The following is an 18,027-nucleotide window of genomic DNA, read 5'->3' as shown; positions in this document are numbered from 1 at the left end:
TGCAAAACAAGTTCTAACAAAAGGTGAAACATTAGGACACGATTAAGGCAGACTAGATAGCAATCTGAGTAAGTGGTGTGATATGATGAGCATGGACAAGCAGGCCCCAGTACATCACCATCCCCTTGTTCAAGGACTAACAAGGGGACTGTCAGTAGAAACAGTGAGTATGATATGCAGTGCCCTGATGAGATCTCAGATGGTAACCTTGGGCAGGTTCCTCCTCATCTCTGAGTCTATTTCTCCACCTGTTTAAATCAAGGGGTTGGGTTAAATGAGCTCCAACACTGTTTATTCTACCTCTAGACAGTCCATGAGTCCAATGTCTGTTTTAAAACTAAATATCTCTTCTTCTAAAACTAAATATGTTTCCACCAGGCAATGTTTTAACTATATATATAAAAGAAGAAGAAAATGATGGGATGCTAAGAATTTAAATTCTCATTTAATCTTCATAATGTGATGGAGATACCAGATCTTATTATAAAATGAAATTATAAGAACATTATGATGAAAAACTAAAGCCAGGGAAAGGGTTAATTTTCCCATATTTTGTAACTGTCTGAACTCTGTAGAAATGTAGGTACATCACTTAATTGCTAGGCCAATTAATGGCTGTCTAAACTATAACCTTGTAGGCTTAGTTCTTAGAACTTTAGCTCTTTCTTAGGGGGTTAAATTCAAGTTATCTTGAATTACTGCTGCCTGTAGTGAATGCCACTTCACGATAACACTTGCATATGTTTTATTGTCTTTGTTCTGTACCTCTGAACTACTTATTGTAAATTCCCTGTGCATGGTCTTTGGACACATAGGCCAAGAATTCAAACCCACCAATGTTGTAATGGTTAAGAAATGATGTCAAATTTCTTATAAAAGCCCCATATAACCTCGGCTTGGGGCCCAGAACTTCAGAGCACCAGTTCACCTGGGTCCTCCAGCATAAGTAAATCTGAGTTCTCCGACTTTCTGAGTGGTGCTTGGTCTCTTGCTAAACATGACTTCCATAACAATACCAATGCCATCAGGGAGGTATATCCCAATTTACTGACGAGAAAACAGAAATGATGAGATAAAAGAATGAAGGCTAACTCTCAAATGTTTGACACAAAATCAGCATGAAGAAAGGCATCACTTGTAGAGATTCTGTAGGAGAAAAAGACCAGTTTGAAGGAAGAATAATAATGTGACTAATATGACCATAACAAGCAGAATAATAACCTGCCAAAGATATCTACATCTTTATCCCTGCATACTATAAATATGATACATAGTGAAAGGGAAGTAGGGTTGCTGACAGAATTAAGGTTGCTAATCACCTGACTTGAAAATAGGTAAATTATAATGGATTATCCAGATAGGTTTAATGTAATCATGAGGTTTCATAGAAACAGAAGAGGCAACAACAACAAAATAACCAAATTTTTTAAATGGGCAAATAATTTGAATAGACATTTCTTTAAAGATACATAAAAGGCCAATTAATACATGAAATGATGCTGATAATCATTGGCCTTCAGGAACATACAAATAAAAACCATCATGAGATACCATTGCACACCCATCAGAATATAGGCTATTAATAAGAAAAAAGAAACTAAGTGTTGGTAAAGAGGTGAAGAAATTGGAATCCTTGTGCACTTCTGTGAGGATATGAAATGATGCATCTACTGTGGAATACAGTATGGCAATTCCCCAAAAATTTAAACATAGAATTTCCATAAAATCAAGCAATTCTACTTCTTGGTATATTACTAAAATAATTAAAATCAGGCATTTAAATGATACTTGTACCCTCAAATTCATAGTGACACTGTCCACAATAACTAAAAAGTGAGAACAAACCAAATGTCCACCCATGGATGAATGCATAAACAAAACCTGGCATATTATTTATTGAAATTCTGACATGAGCTATATATAACATGAATTAACCCTAAAGAAATCATGGTAAATAAAATTTAAGCTACTCACAAAAAGACAAATTTGTGATTCTATTTCTGTGAAGTACCTAAAATAATCAAATTCTTAGAGACACAAAGTTGAAAAGAGTTAGAGTACTATGGGGAGAAGAGGAGTAGGGGTTATTGCTTAATTGGTACAGAGTTAATTGTTTGGGAAGATGAAAATGTTTGGTACTAGGGATTGAACTCAGGTGCACTCGACCACTGAGCCACATCCCCAGCCCTATTTTGTATTTTATTTAGAGAGAGGGTCTCACTGAGTTGTTTAGCACCTTACTTTTGCTGAGGCTGGCTTTGAACTCATGATCCTCCTGCCTCTGTCTTCCAAGACTCTGGAATTACAGGCATGCACCACTACAACCCTGTGTGATGTTTTTATAGCAGCAATAGGAGACTAACACCTTGACAATAACGATGATAATAATCAACATTTATTGAATGCTTGCTGCATATCAAGTGCTATTCTAAGATTAAGCAAAAACAATAATGATGGCAACATGATAGCAATAATAATCATAATAATTCACTTTCTCCTACTCTCTATCCCTTCCTCTCTGGTTCCAGGGATTTAACCAAGGGGTGCTAAACCACTGAGGTACATCCCCAGTACCTTTCTTTTGTATTTTACTTTGAACAGGGTCTTACTAAATTACTTAGGCGCTCACTAAGTTGCTAGGCTGACTTTGAACTTGTGATCCTTCTGCTTCAGTCTTCAGAGTCACTGGGATTACAGGTATGCACCACTGCATTCAGCAATAATTTACTTTTATCAAGAATTTAATATGTGCCAAGTATTATCTTATGAATTCCATTCAGACTATAAACATTTAATCCTTACCATAATCCAACAAATTTGGCATTAATATTATTGCCATTTTATAGATATGGAAACTGATTAGAAAGAAGTTAAATAAGCTTATTCAAGATCACAAGAGACAAACAAAGGGTTAGAACCCAGTCCATCTGGCTTTAAAACTTATATTTTCAACCTAAGAGTTTTAATTTTTAGTATGATATTATCTTCATCTATTAGAAAGCACAAGATCTTTTTTTTCCCTATGAGGATGCTTCATACATCATTGATGTGTCCTCCAGTCAACCTAGCTAAGCAGCCCCTAGAAAATTCTCATTCAGAAAATTTGTCCTTCACAGAGACAATGTCCAGGAAAAGTGAGGCTTACATAAGGCACAATGGAGCAAAAATAAGTTTAAGAGAATCAGTTAAAATATTAGCTACAGGAGTCACTGAACTAGAAAGAAATGACCAAAGAAGTGGGATGGAGGAAGAGGTCTTAAGAAATTGGAGCAAAAACAAAGGTAAAAATATCAGAGCAAGGTGATAAAAAAACAAGTCCAAGTTGGTGGCCTAAAGTAAGATAATTTGAGTTGGATGGGAGATACCAGTTAGTGGCTCTGGTCTTCATATCATGGCAAGTCAGATGCAATAATTCTAGATGAACCTGGGCTTTTTTCAGCTATTATCACTATGGCAAACACGAATATAGCATATGTGATATGCTATTGCTATGGTAAACTTTGAACATGTGTCAGCTTATTCACAATAATTAGTTTCCTTGTATTACTGATGAGGAATAGAGGTATACAGACAGAATAACTGACTTACCTTGTAAACACAAGTTTACATCTAAAAGGAAGAGATATGCGCCCAGGACATTGGGCTCTCAAATCTGTGCTCTTAGTTACTGCATTCAATAGCTTTCTGATTGGTGGACAGCTAGATGCTGGGGATGAGCATGGTGAAGGTAGAGTGATATTGATACAAAGAGCTTTGTCATAATGGATTATAAACTTATTATGGTCATTGTGCTGCTTTCTGCTGACATGCTGTGTGACTCAAGACCATTTGTTTAACTCTTCTGTTTTAGTGTTACCCAATTCTGAAATGAAGACAATTTTTTCAATCCTTCTTGGACTACAGTTGCCAGAGGAATGGAGGAGAATGTTTTGGAGGATAAATGAGAAAATACTGAAAAAAAAGGTCAGTAGATAAATAATTCAAAACAGGGTTAACCTTGCAGTATTTTGGTTTTGTCGTATAATTTACTTGTATACAGAAAGGTCTTTGCTAAACCTGCTTGCATTCAGAAGTAAGTTTTTCTGTTGAAATTGTTTCCGTTTCAGTGACAGTTACTTTCATGTCTTGAAAAATGGAAACCCTCATTTTTCTTGCTTCTAAAGGAGTTGGTGAGCAAATGCGGGCCAATTTGTATTCTTTCTACACTTATTTGCCAAAATTTGGTTGTGGACAAACTAAGATGTATTCTGAACTTTCATTGTTTTTGTCAGCTTTTGTGGAAGGAAATGCAAACCTCAGAATTTCCTATCAAGTTTATTTCTTAATGTCCAAGCAAAGATGCTCCTCAAAAACACATTGTGATGATTACCTTGTCTTGAAGTTGCTTCTGTGGAAAATGTTGATCTATATTTCAATAGATAGGAATTTTAGGCTGAGCATATTAAAAACACACTGGGTACCCTGAAGCAAGCCAAATCTTTATTATTTCCCCCTTTTAATTTGTCCATTCAATGGACTTAATGAATACTTCCCCTGGTGCTACCTGGATTCCTGTGAGGCTATTGTGGTTGTGCTATTGATTCAATAATTGATCAAATATTTATTGAGGAACTACTTTGGGTCAGGCACTACTCTAGGTGCTGGAACTATAATAGTATTACAAAATAAGACAAAGCTCTTGTCATTATAATGCTTATAGTTCATTGGTGGAGGGAGAAAGAGAAGGATACAGAAAAGAAATAGACATATAACATTGCACGTAGCAATAAATACTGTGAAAAAATAATGTAGAATGATGGAATACAGCACTAGGAAGGTCAGGAGAGGCCTCTGTGAGAAGGGACCTTTAAATAGAATCTTGAAAGAAATGTGGAGTTATGCCGCTGGGACATAAAGATATGGTGAAACAAATTATGCTATGCAGAAAGAAAGGTAATTGTTATGGTTTAGATGTGAGATGTCCCAAAAAAGCTTATGTGTGAGAATTTTCAGAAGTAAAATGATTGATTATTAGGTATGGCCTAATTAGTGTATTAATTTGTTGATATGGATTAATTGGGTTGTAACTATGGCAGGTAGGGTGTGGCTGAAGGAGATAGGTCACTGGGGGCATGCCTTTAGGGTTTATATTATGTTCCTGGTGAGCAGAACTCTCTCTGCTTCCTAGTGATACTAAGCTGCTTTCCACAGCCACAACCTTCTGCCATGATGTTCAGCCTCACCTTGTTACTGAAAGCTCAGTCCTAGTTCCAGATTTCATTCCAATATGAGGACAAGGTTTTGAGAAAAGGGAAAGAGAAGATTTTGTTATTATTGTTTTTGTTTTTTCCTTTGCTAACAAACAGGAAATACAGAGGACTCCTGTTCAAAGGCTGTGATTCTGCCCATCAGGAGGAACAGAGGTGTTCTTATTGTTCTTGTTGTTTTTTGGAACTAGGGATTGAACCCGGGAGCTCTTAACCTCTAAGCAACATACCCAGCCCCTTTTTGTATTTTTATTTAGAGCGGGGTATTGCTGAATTGTTTAGGGCCCAGCTAAATAGCTGAGGCTGGCTTTAACCTGGAGATCCTCCTGCCTCAGGCACCTCAGCCACTGTGATTGCAGGTGTGTGCCACCCCACTGGTAACAAAGGGTTTTTAAAGAGGTGATTCAAAGGCTACATTCCAGAGGTGACCTGAGATGTGAGTAGTAATTCAGTAATTCACTTTTCAATTTGGGAGATTTCTTAGATCTTTGGGTCATCCCTGAAGTGTGAATTACTTCATTCTTGTGGTGAGTGTGTGCTCAAAGAGAGATTACTGGGCCTAGGGTGGGAAGGAAGGTTAATCCAGTTCTCCCCAGACTACAGAGGGTAGATTAGGGAGGGAGAGAGAGTAGGGAGAAGGAAACAGAGAGAAAAAGAAACAACATATCCATTTAAAAAATAAGTCACAGTAACAGAACAGGGAAGTTTCTATTCAAAGCATGATGTAGACCACTGTTACAGGAGGACTATGAAGTTTGTTCAACATGCTTAGCTATCCAGGTTCTCAGAGGCTGCTGTAGCTATAGTTCGCCTACTGCTTACTATGGTGGCAGACTTTGGCATCAACCAGGTGGTGCTGGTTCTGATGAAATGCAGGATGATGGAGTTAGGGGATGATGGAGGCATCCATTGAAATTTAAAAGGAAGGACAAAGTCCCTGTAGGCTGCCCCTGAGAAGATGATGCATGAAGAATTAAGAAAGAAGCCAAAAGTGTAGTGAAGAATCCTGAGATTCAGAGATGCCAGTATCAAGGTATGTCTGCTGAGAAAAAGTTCAGGGATCAAGAAACAAGCCAAGAGAGAGGCCATGTAGACTGTAATCAGCAAGGCTATAGGACTATAGAGACAGAGTAACTCAAGCATTTTGGAGAGAACAACACATTGCCATGTGTCCCAGATGCAGGATGCAAAGCTACAGGATGTTTGCCCAGCTGGAATTTGGTCTTGCTTTAGCTCCATCCTTCTCTCTCTCTCTCTCTCTCTCTCTCTCTCTCTCTCTCTCTCTCTCTCTGCCAGGGATTGAACTCAGGGGCACTCGACCACTGAGCCACATCCCCAGCCCTATTTTGTATTTTATTTAGAGACAGGGTCTCACTGAGTTGCTTAGTGTCTCGTTTTTGCTGAGGCTGGCTTTAAACTCATGATCCTCCTGCCTCAGTCTCCCAAGCCACTGTACAGGTGTGCACCACTGTGCCCAGCTCCATCCCTTTTTTCTATGTCCCTATTTCTCCCTTGTGGAATGGAAATGTTTCCTCTGTGCCATTATATATTGAATATATGTAACTTGCTTTTGATTTTTACAGGGGCTCACTCTGAGAATTGTCTTGAGTGTCAGAAAATACTTTGGACTTTGGGGCAATCCTGGAACTGTTAAGATAATGGGGACTCTTGGAAATGTAATTTGCATTGTGAGATGGGCATGAGTTTTGTGGGGTCAGGGATGGAATGTTGAGCTTTACATATGAGGTGTTCCCAAAAGGTCATGTTTACCACCATGCAAAAAATTTCAGAGGTGAAATTATTAGATTATAAGTGTGACCTAATCAGCACATTAATCCACTGATATGGATTAACTGGGTAGGGAGTGGATATAGGAGGTGAGGCCCTGGGGGCATGCCTTTGGGGTTTATATTTTGTCCTGGTTGAGCAGAGTTCTCTCTGCTTCCAAGTGGCTGTGTCCTGAGCTGCTTCCTTCCACCACACCATTTTGCCTTGATGTTCTGCTTCAACTCAGGCCCACAACTATGAAGTCAGCCATCTATGAACTGAAATCTCTGAAACCAGGAGCCCTAAATAAACTTTCCCACCCCACATTGCTCTTGTCAGGTATTTTGGTCATACGGACAAGAAAAGGTAATTAAAATAGTGATTATAAATACCTCAAAGTGGTAGCATACCAAGCATGCCCAATAAATAGGCAAAGGAGATCAGTGGAGTTGTTGCAGAGTGAATAAGAAAAAGAGAAATGTAGCAAGTGAGGTAAGAAAAGTGACAAAGGCCCAGGTCATCCAAGACTTGAAGTTCACGAGGAAGTGTTCAGATTTAATGCTGAGGGAAATGGGAGCCATTTGAGGTTGCAGGAGTGGTACAATCTATGTATTTTAAATACCAGTCTAGTGGCCATGTGGAGAACAGATTTTAGATTTCAGGTAGCAAGGGTGAAATAAAAGAGAACAGTTATAGGGCTATTGATATAGTTCAGGTGAAAGTAATAACCATTTTTGTCTAGGGTGATTGCAGTGTAAATGGAACAAAATGCTATGTTTCAGAGTATATTTTGGTGAAAGAGCTGACATGATTTGCTGAAATTTAACCAGATTTGATTAAATTTGTTGATGGGTTAAATTTAGTATATAAGAGCCTCTATGAATGATGCTGCTATATGAAGAGATGTGGAGTCTCACTAGAAGTCAAATACAAGTTAGGCAATGTTTTAGATGTTCAAACTAGCAAAGGTAAAATTCACCAATAAGAGCTAGAAAATGAGTGCACTGTCCTCCTTATGTCTACGTTCTTCAGGTCCCTGCTATGGGGGAGATCAATTACTCCCATACCATCATTAGATCACCTGTTCTCTGATGTGCCTACCTGCTCTCTAGTATAATTTGAGGCATCAGCAAACCTGAGGTTTCATTTAGATTTTGTTGTAGAACCACTGTGAGATCTTAAGATAGTCTTTTTTCTGTCTCTGAGTTTCATTTTTCTCATATGCTAAGAGGCCTAGCATAAATGATGTAGTAGCTCTAAAAATCTTTGATGTTTCCAACTAAACTGTGCTTAATTTCTTGATAAAACAACAAACCCACAAACAAACAAAACCTCACTGCATAGCGTAGAACTGATTTTTCCAACATATGATAGAACATCTAATGTAATACACAATTAAAATGGATAAGATCCCAGGTCATTTAGTTAGATAGGAATATTTCTTCAAGGTGGAAAGACAGAATTTGAAGAAGAAAAGAAAGTCTTTCAGACACTTAATAGAAGCCTGGAAGAAAAATTTGGCTGCTAGTAAACAGAAGGAGCCAGAGGCCAGCTGTTTCTCTTGGGACATATTAAGGTCTTAGTACAAAGCACAATGGCCTTGCACAAACCTGGAATCCAAATTGTATCATGCCAATTCCCTAAATTTTAGGTTCTTTGTCCATAAAATGGGAGTAATGCTAATCCCAACAGTGCAAATCTCTAATGAATGTAAAACACACCACACTGACTGGATTATAAATTCTTACTAAATGGGAGCATTTTCCTTCCCCTTTCTTCATTCTCTCTTCTATCCCCATCCTCCCTTCAAATCCCAACACAATGCCTAGTCGAAAGAATGGGCTGTTCATACACACACACACACACACACACACACACACACACTTACATACATACATACATGAGATTACACTAAATGACAGATTACACTGAAGACATTTTGTAAAACTCATCTCAATTTCCCACCTCCCATTCTGATAAAAACCACACAACTATATGCATTAGTACAAGCAATATAAAGGTGAAAAGTTGTACAAAATAACCAACACTGGCCTGGGGGCCCCCTGCAGCTCTTCAGATTTATAAGCTTTGGTTTCATCGCCTTAATGAGAAGATCTTTAATTCAGGAAACAACTAAGCTAATTTAATGGTATGTGGATAGCCCCAGGAAACATTGCAATCTTGTTGGGTCTCATTGCCAGTTTGTCTGGCTGAGGAAGAAAAAGGGAGGTGGTAAGGGCACCTTGGGGGACAGTCACCAGCCAGAACTGTTTCTTTTAATTTTAAAATAATATTATTGTATTTTTATACCTTCATTTTATTTATTTATTTTTACATGGTGCTGAGGATCAAACCCAGTGCCTCATACATGCTGGGCAAGTGCTACAACCACAGTCCCCAGAATTGGGTTTTTGATAAGCTTTAATCATTATCTTCTCATATTAGAATGAATCTTGGATAAATTTGTAGATTATCAGAGTTAGAAAGGATAACAGAAATTTTTGGATTCAAAATCTCCATTTCCCCTATCCCATCTGAATGAAATAAGGAAGATAATGAAGAGATTGGTCCAAAGTTATTCCGAGAGGAATAGAGTTGGTTCAGGATAATTCCCTTTCACTTCTCCTGCTTTCAGTGAGAAACAAGCATATGAAGATTTTTCAGAAAGTGATGTTAGCATTTTTAGCTACTCTTACTGTGATGCTTAAACATTAACTGTCGAAGGACTTTTGGTTGCCAACTCAGCACATTTTCAGCTGACAGTGACCATTTGCTCAGCTGCAGCCCTTAAACTACTTTGCAAAGGAACTCATAAAGCTAAAGTCAATCTCCCCCAACAGAAAATTTCTCTTTTAAGGATGCAAAAATTAGTACCTAGAGAGTACCTTGCTCAAGGTCACACTACTAATATTTGGCAAAGTTGAAAATTAAACCAAAGGTATCTAATTCCAAATTCAGTATTCTTCCTACCTATTCAATATTATTTGAAAAACTTCTATTGAGTACTAAGTATAAATAAAAATTTTCTTAGAATAAATGTCTGCATGGGTGAGTGGGTATACCTATGTCTGTTAACCATTTTGTAGACACCAAAGAACTAAAATATCTTGGAATTGGGACCAATATAGAAAAGTATTTTCTTTGTAGAATTAAAAAAAAAAAACTGATTGTCAAACTAGCTTGTATCACCTCTAGTTCTTTGGGTACCTATTTTGTGCTGGTCACTGTGCTAGGAATCTTCATATACACAAGCATCTCAATCAATAGGTATAATGATCTTGGATGGAGAAGAGATTATTCATTTTTACTTTTAAGTAAACTGAGGCTGATAAACAAAAGACTTGGTCAAGGGGCTGGGGATGTGGCTCAAGTGGTAACGCACTCACCTGGCATGCGCGAGGCGCTGGGTTTGATCCTCAGCACCAAATAAAATAAAGATGTTGACTCCACCGAAAAGTGAAAAATAAATATTAAAAAAATTCTCCCTCGCTCTCCCTCTCTCTCTTTCCTCTCTCTTTCTTTTTTTTTAAAGACTTGGTCAAGTTTACAGCCAACTAAACTCTGCTTAATTACTTTCAAGTATCTCAATCAATAGGTATAATGATCTTGGATGGAGAAGAGATTATTCATTTTTTACTTTTAAGTAAACTGAGGCTGATAAACAACAAAAGACTTGGTCAAATTCACAGCCAGTTCATACTCTACTAGTATATATAAACTCTAAGGAAATAAAAGGCATAGCAGGAAGCCCAAAAGAATAAATGTCTATATGCTTCCCTAGAGCAGGCTTATCGGGATTGGTGCTCAGTTGAGGTTAATACTCTGTGGCATGACAGACAGATCTGAATGTATAGTAGGAAGAATAAAAAAGAAAGAATGATGATCAGTACATATGTCAAAAAAAATCTGCTCTGATATCTTGCTATGGGCCCAACTCAGAACTTAGCTTCACTCTCAAACAGAAGATGAACTTGGACCCTGAGGAAGCTGGATGGAGTAAAAGTCTTTAGCATTGTATAACATGCCATGAACTGTGCTTCTCCTCTCTGGTACTTGAGGAAAATAGAGGTTTTGGAGGAATGAGGTGGAGAAGGCAGTTCTAGGGTAGAAAAAGAATACCTGGCAGATTCTAGAAAATGTGAAGGCAAGAAAATTGAGTGTATTTATGAAGGAGCTGTGAGACAGAAGCCAATGCAGCATTTGGGCCCCAGAGAAGTAAAATAAAGACATTGAGTACTCAGGTAGTCAAACTCACAAAGAAAGAGCGAGGCCACCCAGAGAAAATGTCACTGGAAGCAATGAGAAATGTAGGGCAGTAATCCAAATTTTGTACTTTCGTCATCTTGACAATGGAGCCACTCATATTACTCTTACTAGGTTGCTGAGAGGCTGCAATGAGATTATGTGTAGTTCAGTTCTTGATAACAGATAAAATGCTACCTCAGTGTGAAAGATGATCATTAACTCATAAGCCAGATAAAAAAGGGAGAGTATATTTTCATTTCAATAAGCTCAGCGGAAGCTGCTTTAAATGGTTTCTCTTCTAATGCATTTGAAAGGATTCAAATTATAGTCATTTTGTTGGTACACAACAGTTCCAGAGATGTCTATTGTGTAAGCAAGGGCCTTTTATAAGGACATATCCTTTGAAGACCAGGACATGGCTGAGGAAGCAGATAGGCTCAAAGTTTAGCAAGGGGCGGGTGGGGCTGAGTGGGAGAAGACAGTAATACTGCCTTAGGCCTATACCTGCAGTTGTAAGATGGAAAGTAGGTGGCAGAGGGCAGTTGTCAGGCACTCGGCCAGGTACTTGCATGCACATTAATACAATGTCAACTCATGCAGTTCTTGCAAAAATAAGTAGTTGTAAAATGAGGTTCAGATAGATGGTGTTAATTCCACAAGTTAACACAAGTGGTAAATGGCACAGCCAGGAGCCAAACCCAGGTCTTTCTGAACTAAATTTGGTGTTCCTGTCACTACTCATACTGACTTACTAGAGTTTCTGTTGAGTAGAGAGGGAGAAAAGTCTTGGAGAGTTTCACTCACACCAGGCAGTGTGGGGTGTTACCAGGGCAGTCACCTAATTCTTTAAGTACAGCTCCTCCATGAAACATCCAGTGAGGTCAAAGGAAAGTTGAGGTAAGGTTTTCACACTTCACTCAAAACAGCAGTTGCTACCAGAGGACTGCATACAGTTGTGTACAAATCGTTTATATATGTTTAGTTTAATTTGTGCAGAAACCACTAAGAAAATTATGTAAATTGATACTTTCCAAAACACTATAGACAAGTAAAATGGAATCCTTTAAAATGTTCATTTAGATAGCAGGAGCATGTAAAAGGAGAAACAGAGAGATTATAAACACAGGAAACAAACACAAAACAAATAATATAATCACAGACTTAAACATTAACATATCAATAATTACCTTAAATATGAATGGTCTAAGGGTCTAAAATGGTCTAAAAATGCTCTAAAAACTCCAGTAGTCTAAATGGTCTAAAAACTCCAATTAAAAGATAGATAAAGAGCTGGGAATATAACTAAGTGGTGGAGCACTTGCCCAATACATGCAAGGCCTTAGGTTCCATTCCTAGCCCTGAAAAAAAAGATAGGATAGTAGAGAAGATTGTGAAACAATCAGACCATATGTTCTTTTTTTTTTTTTATAAGAAACTCATTTTAAATACATGGTATAGTTTGAATATAAAATGATTAAAAGGATATATAAGTACTAAGGTTTGAATACGGCTTGCTTGTGTCCTTTAGGGTTCATGTGTTGTTCATGTGTTCAATTATTTAATCTTCATTGAGAGGTGTTAGCAGGTGAAAATTCAATCCAACTATGGTGTTTATAGGTAGAATCTTTGGGAGGTTATCAAGATTAGATAAGGTCAACTGGGCATATTTTCTATGATTAAATACTGTTGGCTTTATAAGGAGAGAGAGAGAGACCAAAGCACATGTGTGCACTCCCTGTGTTTTGCCATGTGAAACCCTGTGCCACCTTGGGACTCTACCTGAATGAATGTCATCATCAAATGTAGTTCCTCAATCTTGGATATCTGGAGTCATCAGCCAAATCAAAATGATTCTCTTTATAAAGTTATACGGCTTCAAGTATTTTGTTTTTATAAGGAATAACCAAGCAAACAATGCAAATGTCACTATATTAAATACAGTAGACTTCAGAGCAAAGAAAATCATTCACAACAAAGGACATTACATAATGATTAAAAGATTAATACAACAGGACAACACAATGATCTTAAGTGTGTACACACCAAACAACAGAAGCTTAAAATAGATGAGGCAAAAACTTATAGAGCTAAAACAAGAAATAGACAAATCCAGAATTATAATATGAGATTTCACCATCTCCTCTCAGCAACTGAAAGAATTAATAGTGTGAAATTAGAAGAATAACAAATTCAATCAACAGGATCTAATTGACCCTATATTAAATACTTCACCCCAAAACAGCAGAATATACACTTTTTTCAAGTGTCCATGGTACATTTATAAAAACACAGAAAATTCTGAGTTAGAACACAAACCCCAACAAATTAAAAATAATTGAAGCCACGTAAAATACGTTCTTTGGTCATAATAGAATCAAACTAGAAATTAGTAACATAAGGATATTAAGAAAATCTCCAACACTTAGAAAGCACACCTTTCATTTACTTGAAAATGCCATGATTTTATTCTTTTTTATTGCTGAGTAAAATTCTATTGTGTATATATGCCACATTTTTTTTATCCATTCATCTGCTGAAGGGCATGTAGGTTAGCTCCACAATTTACATATTATAAATTGTGCTGCTATAAACATTCATATGGCTGTGTCCCTGTAGTATGCTGATTTTAAGTCCTTTGGATATAGACTGAGGAGAAGGATAGCTGGGTCAAATGGTGGTTCTATTCCCAGTTTTCCAAGGAATCTTCATACTGCCTTCCATATTGGCTGCAGAAAATAATGCTAAGTGAAGTTAGGCAATCTCAAAAAAACAAATGCTGAATGTTTTCTCTGATATAAGGAGGCTGATTCATAGTGGGGTAGGGAGGGGGAGCATGGGAGGAATAGATGAACTCCAGATAGGCCAGGGGGGTGGGAGGGAAAGGAAGGGAGCAGGGGATTAGCAAGGATGGTGGAACATGATGGACATCATTATCCAAAGTACATGTATGAAGACACAAATTGGTGTCAACATACTTTATATACAAAGAGAGATAAGAAAGATTGTGCTGTATATGTGTAATAAGAATTCTAACGCATTCCACTGTCATTTATTTTTTTTTTAAAAAATCAATAATAAATAAATAAATAGAGAAAAAAAGAAAGCACACCTTTCAAAGTAATTAATGACTTTTGGAAACTAATTAATGACTTTGGAAGAAGTTTCAAGGGAAATTTAAAAGTAAGCAGAACTGAAGGGAATAAAAAGACAAGACACAGACAGAGAAAATGAATCCAAAACTCATATCTAAAGAAGAACTTGTATCCAAAATATGTAAAGAACTCCACCATGTAAACAAACCATATTAAAAATGGGTTAAAGGTCAGAATAGATGTTACCAAAGAAATATACAAATGACAAACATGTGAAAAGATGATCATGATCAACATGATATTGCATTAGAAAATTGCAAAAAATAGTACTAATCCTACATAATTTTCTGCAAACAATACCACAAGAAGAAATATGTGGTAATTCAATTTTTGAGGCTAATATTTTTCTGATATCACAACAAAATTAAAACAGTTAAGAAAAAGTAGATCAGTGACATAACATTCTTAAACATAAAACAAATAAACAAACAAATTCAATAAGCTGTGCATACTGGTGCTTGCCTACAGTCCTAGTGACTTAGGAGGCAGAGGATGGAGAATTATTGGAGCTCAGGAGTTGTATACCAGCCTGGGCAACATAGCAAGACTTCATCTGAAAAAAAGATGCTGAAAAAATTATTACCAAAACAAATCCATCAATATGTTAAAAAGAAGTTAGCAATGACAAATCATAGTTTGTTCCAGAAACGTAAGGTTATTCCAGCATTCAAGAAAAATATATCATAGTAACATTAGAAAGAAGAAAAAACATGCAAAAGAATTGTTTTAAAAATTCAGTCTTTCAGGATAAGAACTGTCAAAAGGAATTTTCTCAATATGATATGGACTGCCCACAGAATACATACAGTTAACACCATTCTTTCTTCCCACATTTTTATTGGTGCATGATACTTGTACATAATGATGGAATTTGTTATTTCATTACAATATAACAATAAAATTTGGTCAATATTACTCCCTAGCACTTCCCCGCTGCCTCCCTGCTTCCCATCCCTTTCAAATGGTGTATTAGTTAAATTTCCTCTACTGATCTCCTTTTGATTTTTTAAATGGTGAAAACTTAATGCCTTCTCCTTAAGACTGGGAACAACACAAAACTGTTCACTGCTACTACTGCCATAATAGAGAATCTTATATGTCCTAGCCAATGAAATAACTGGACACAATTTAATAATGCAATATCATTTACAATATCTGCAAATAAAATATAAAATGATTAAGTAGAAATCTAAAAAAAATATGTACCAGATTTAAATGCTGAAAACTATAAAATCCTGATGGTAGACATTTTTAAGAAAACTAAGGGAGAAGAATACTTGTTTTGTACATTTAAAATCTTAAGAAATGTGTCAGTTCTCTCCAAATTGATCTATAAATTTTACACAATATCTTCTTACAAAAATCGTAACAGGATTTTATTTTACCCACTTGATATTTTTAATATAAAATTGTAAGATATGATAAGTTGAATTGAAATAGCTATGAAAATTTTGAAAAGGAAGAATACAGTGGGAAAAATCTATCATTTTTAGTTCTTATTGTATAAACATATTAATCAATACAGAATTATTGGTGGAGGTTAGAAGACACATAGATCAGTGGAACAGAATATGGAGTCCCAAAGCAGACTCACAAGTATAGCCAAGCTAACATTTACAAAAATGCAAAAACAATTCAATGGAGAAAGGATAGCTGTTTCAACCAAAAGTGATTAGATGTCCATGCACTTAAAAATTCATTGACAAACTCACTTACACACAAATATGAACCATGATGTAAATCTCACACAAAAGTTAATCTATATTATGTATCTAAATATAAAATTCTGGGAATCATATGTGACTATGCAGGATGCTTTCAGGAAGTTTCTGTGAACAATTTGCCCCCCCCATTAAGATGGTGGCTACATGGATCTATCTATGTATGCAATAAAGTTTATGGAAATGCACACACACACACACACACAAACAGAGACACACACACAAACATGCATAATGCAAAGTAGTGCATATAAAAACTGGTGAAATGTGGGTGATTAATACATGCAAACTGTGTAGTAGTTTAAAATGTTTATGAAGGTATAAATTTATTTCAAAACAAAAAGGATTAAAAGTAAAATTGAATATGTCTGGGGAATATAATTCATTGGAATACGAAATTAACTAGAAAATAGAATGGGGTAATGTATATATCAGAATGAAGTGAATATATATTGTTGGAATGAGACAAGGAATGAAGTAAAACATGAAATAGAGTATGTATTGTCCAGTAGAATGAAATGGGCATTTAAAAAAAAAGAAATTAGAAATGAAATACAAAACAGTTTATGCATTAAAACAGAAAGTAAAATGTCATGAAATATAGAACTGAACTATGGACTGGAATGGTATATAGATATTGGAAATTGAATAAATTGGATTATAAAATGGAATGAGGCATAAATAAATTGCAATGAAATGGAAAAGTGCAACAGATGAAACTTAATGGAAAATATCACAGAAATGAACTGGAAGGGGAAAATACATGACATTTAATTAAAATAAAATGTATCTAATTAGCATGCATCAGGTACTAGGTTTGATCCCAACCATTGCAAAATAATTAATTAATTGATTGATTAATTAAAAATGGGATGGGATACATTATGTGTGAACTGGAATGAAAAGTTATAAAAATACAAATCAATTAAATATGAACTAAAATATGGAGAGGAGTTGAACATGGATTACCAAAATTGTACAAATTGAAAATTCAAATGAAATAGAAAAAAGTAGGGAGTAAAAATTATGTAGAACATAATGGAAAACCCATAAGAAAAAAAAAGATGAGAAGAAAAGGAAATAAAAATTAAATATAATGGCCAGGCAATGTAGCTCATGTCTATAATCCCAGAGACTTGGGAGGCTGATTCAGGAAGATCTCAAGTTCAGAGCCAGTCTCAGCAATTTAGTGAAGCCCTAAGAAAATTAGCGAGACTGTGTCAAGATAAAATTAAAAAGGGCTGAGGATGTGGCTCTGTGATGAAGCATCCCTGAGTTCAATCCCCTGTACCAAAAAAAAAAAAAAAAAAATGGAAAATAGAATTATATAATGACTATAAAATATCGTAAGAAAATTTAATGAAAATAAAAACTACACTGTAAATGGAATGGCAAATTGAATAAAAATGGAACAAAATGAAACATGCAAATAAATCAAGTGGAATACAGATTGGATAGAATGAAGGAATGATACGATAGATGAAATAGAGTATGCTGCATCCAAATAGAAAGAAATAGACATTTCAATGAAAACAATAAAATCTGAAATGCTATAAAAGGTTATGGATTAAATTTAAAAATAAAATTAATTATGAAATATAGTAAAAATTGAATGTATATAGAAACACAATAAAGTTCAATATGAGTATTACAAATTTGGATAAAATTCTATGGATTTTCAAATGAAATTCCAATAGATGCAAGTTGTATTGAAACTTAGTATTTATTGAGGTATGAAATACAAGACAAAATGAAGAATAAACGCAGACAGAATAGAATATAGAATGGAAAGTGATGAAATGGAGACATCAAAAGGCAAATGGAAGAGGTAAAATAAGGGATCCAATGAATGCACCATGGAAATATGAAGGAATAGAATATAAAATGAAAGTAAAT

This window comes from Callospermophilus lateralis, chromosome X (assembly GCF_048772815.1).
Source record: "Callospermophilus lateralis isolate mCalLat2 chromosome X, mCalLat2.hap1, whole genome shotgun sequence".
NCBI classification, from domain to species: domain Eukaryota; kingdom Metazoa; phylum Chordata; class Mammalia; order Rodentia; family Sciuridae; genus Callospermophilus; species Callospermophilus lateralis.
The sequence above is the reverse complement of the archived record's forward strand: the minus strand, read 5'-3'. Positions refer to the sequence as shown.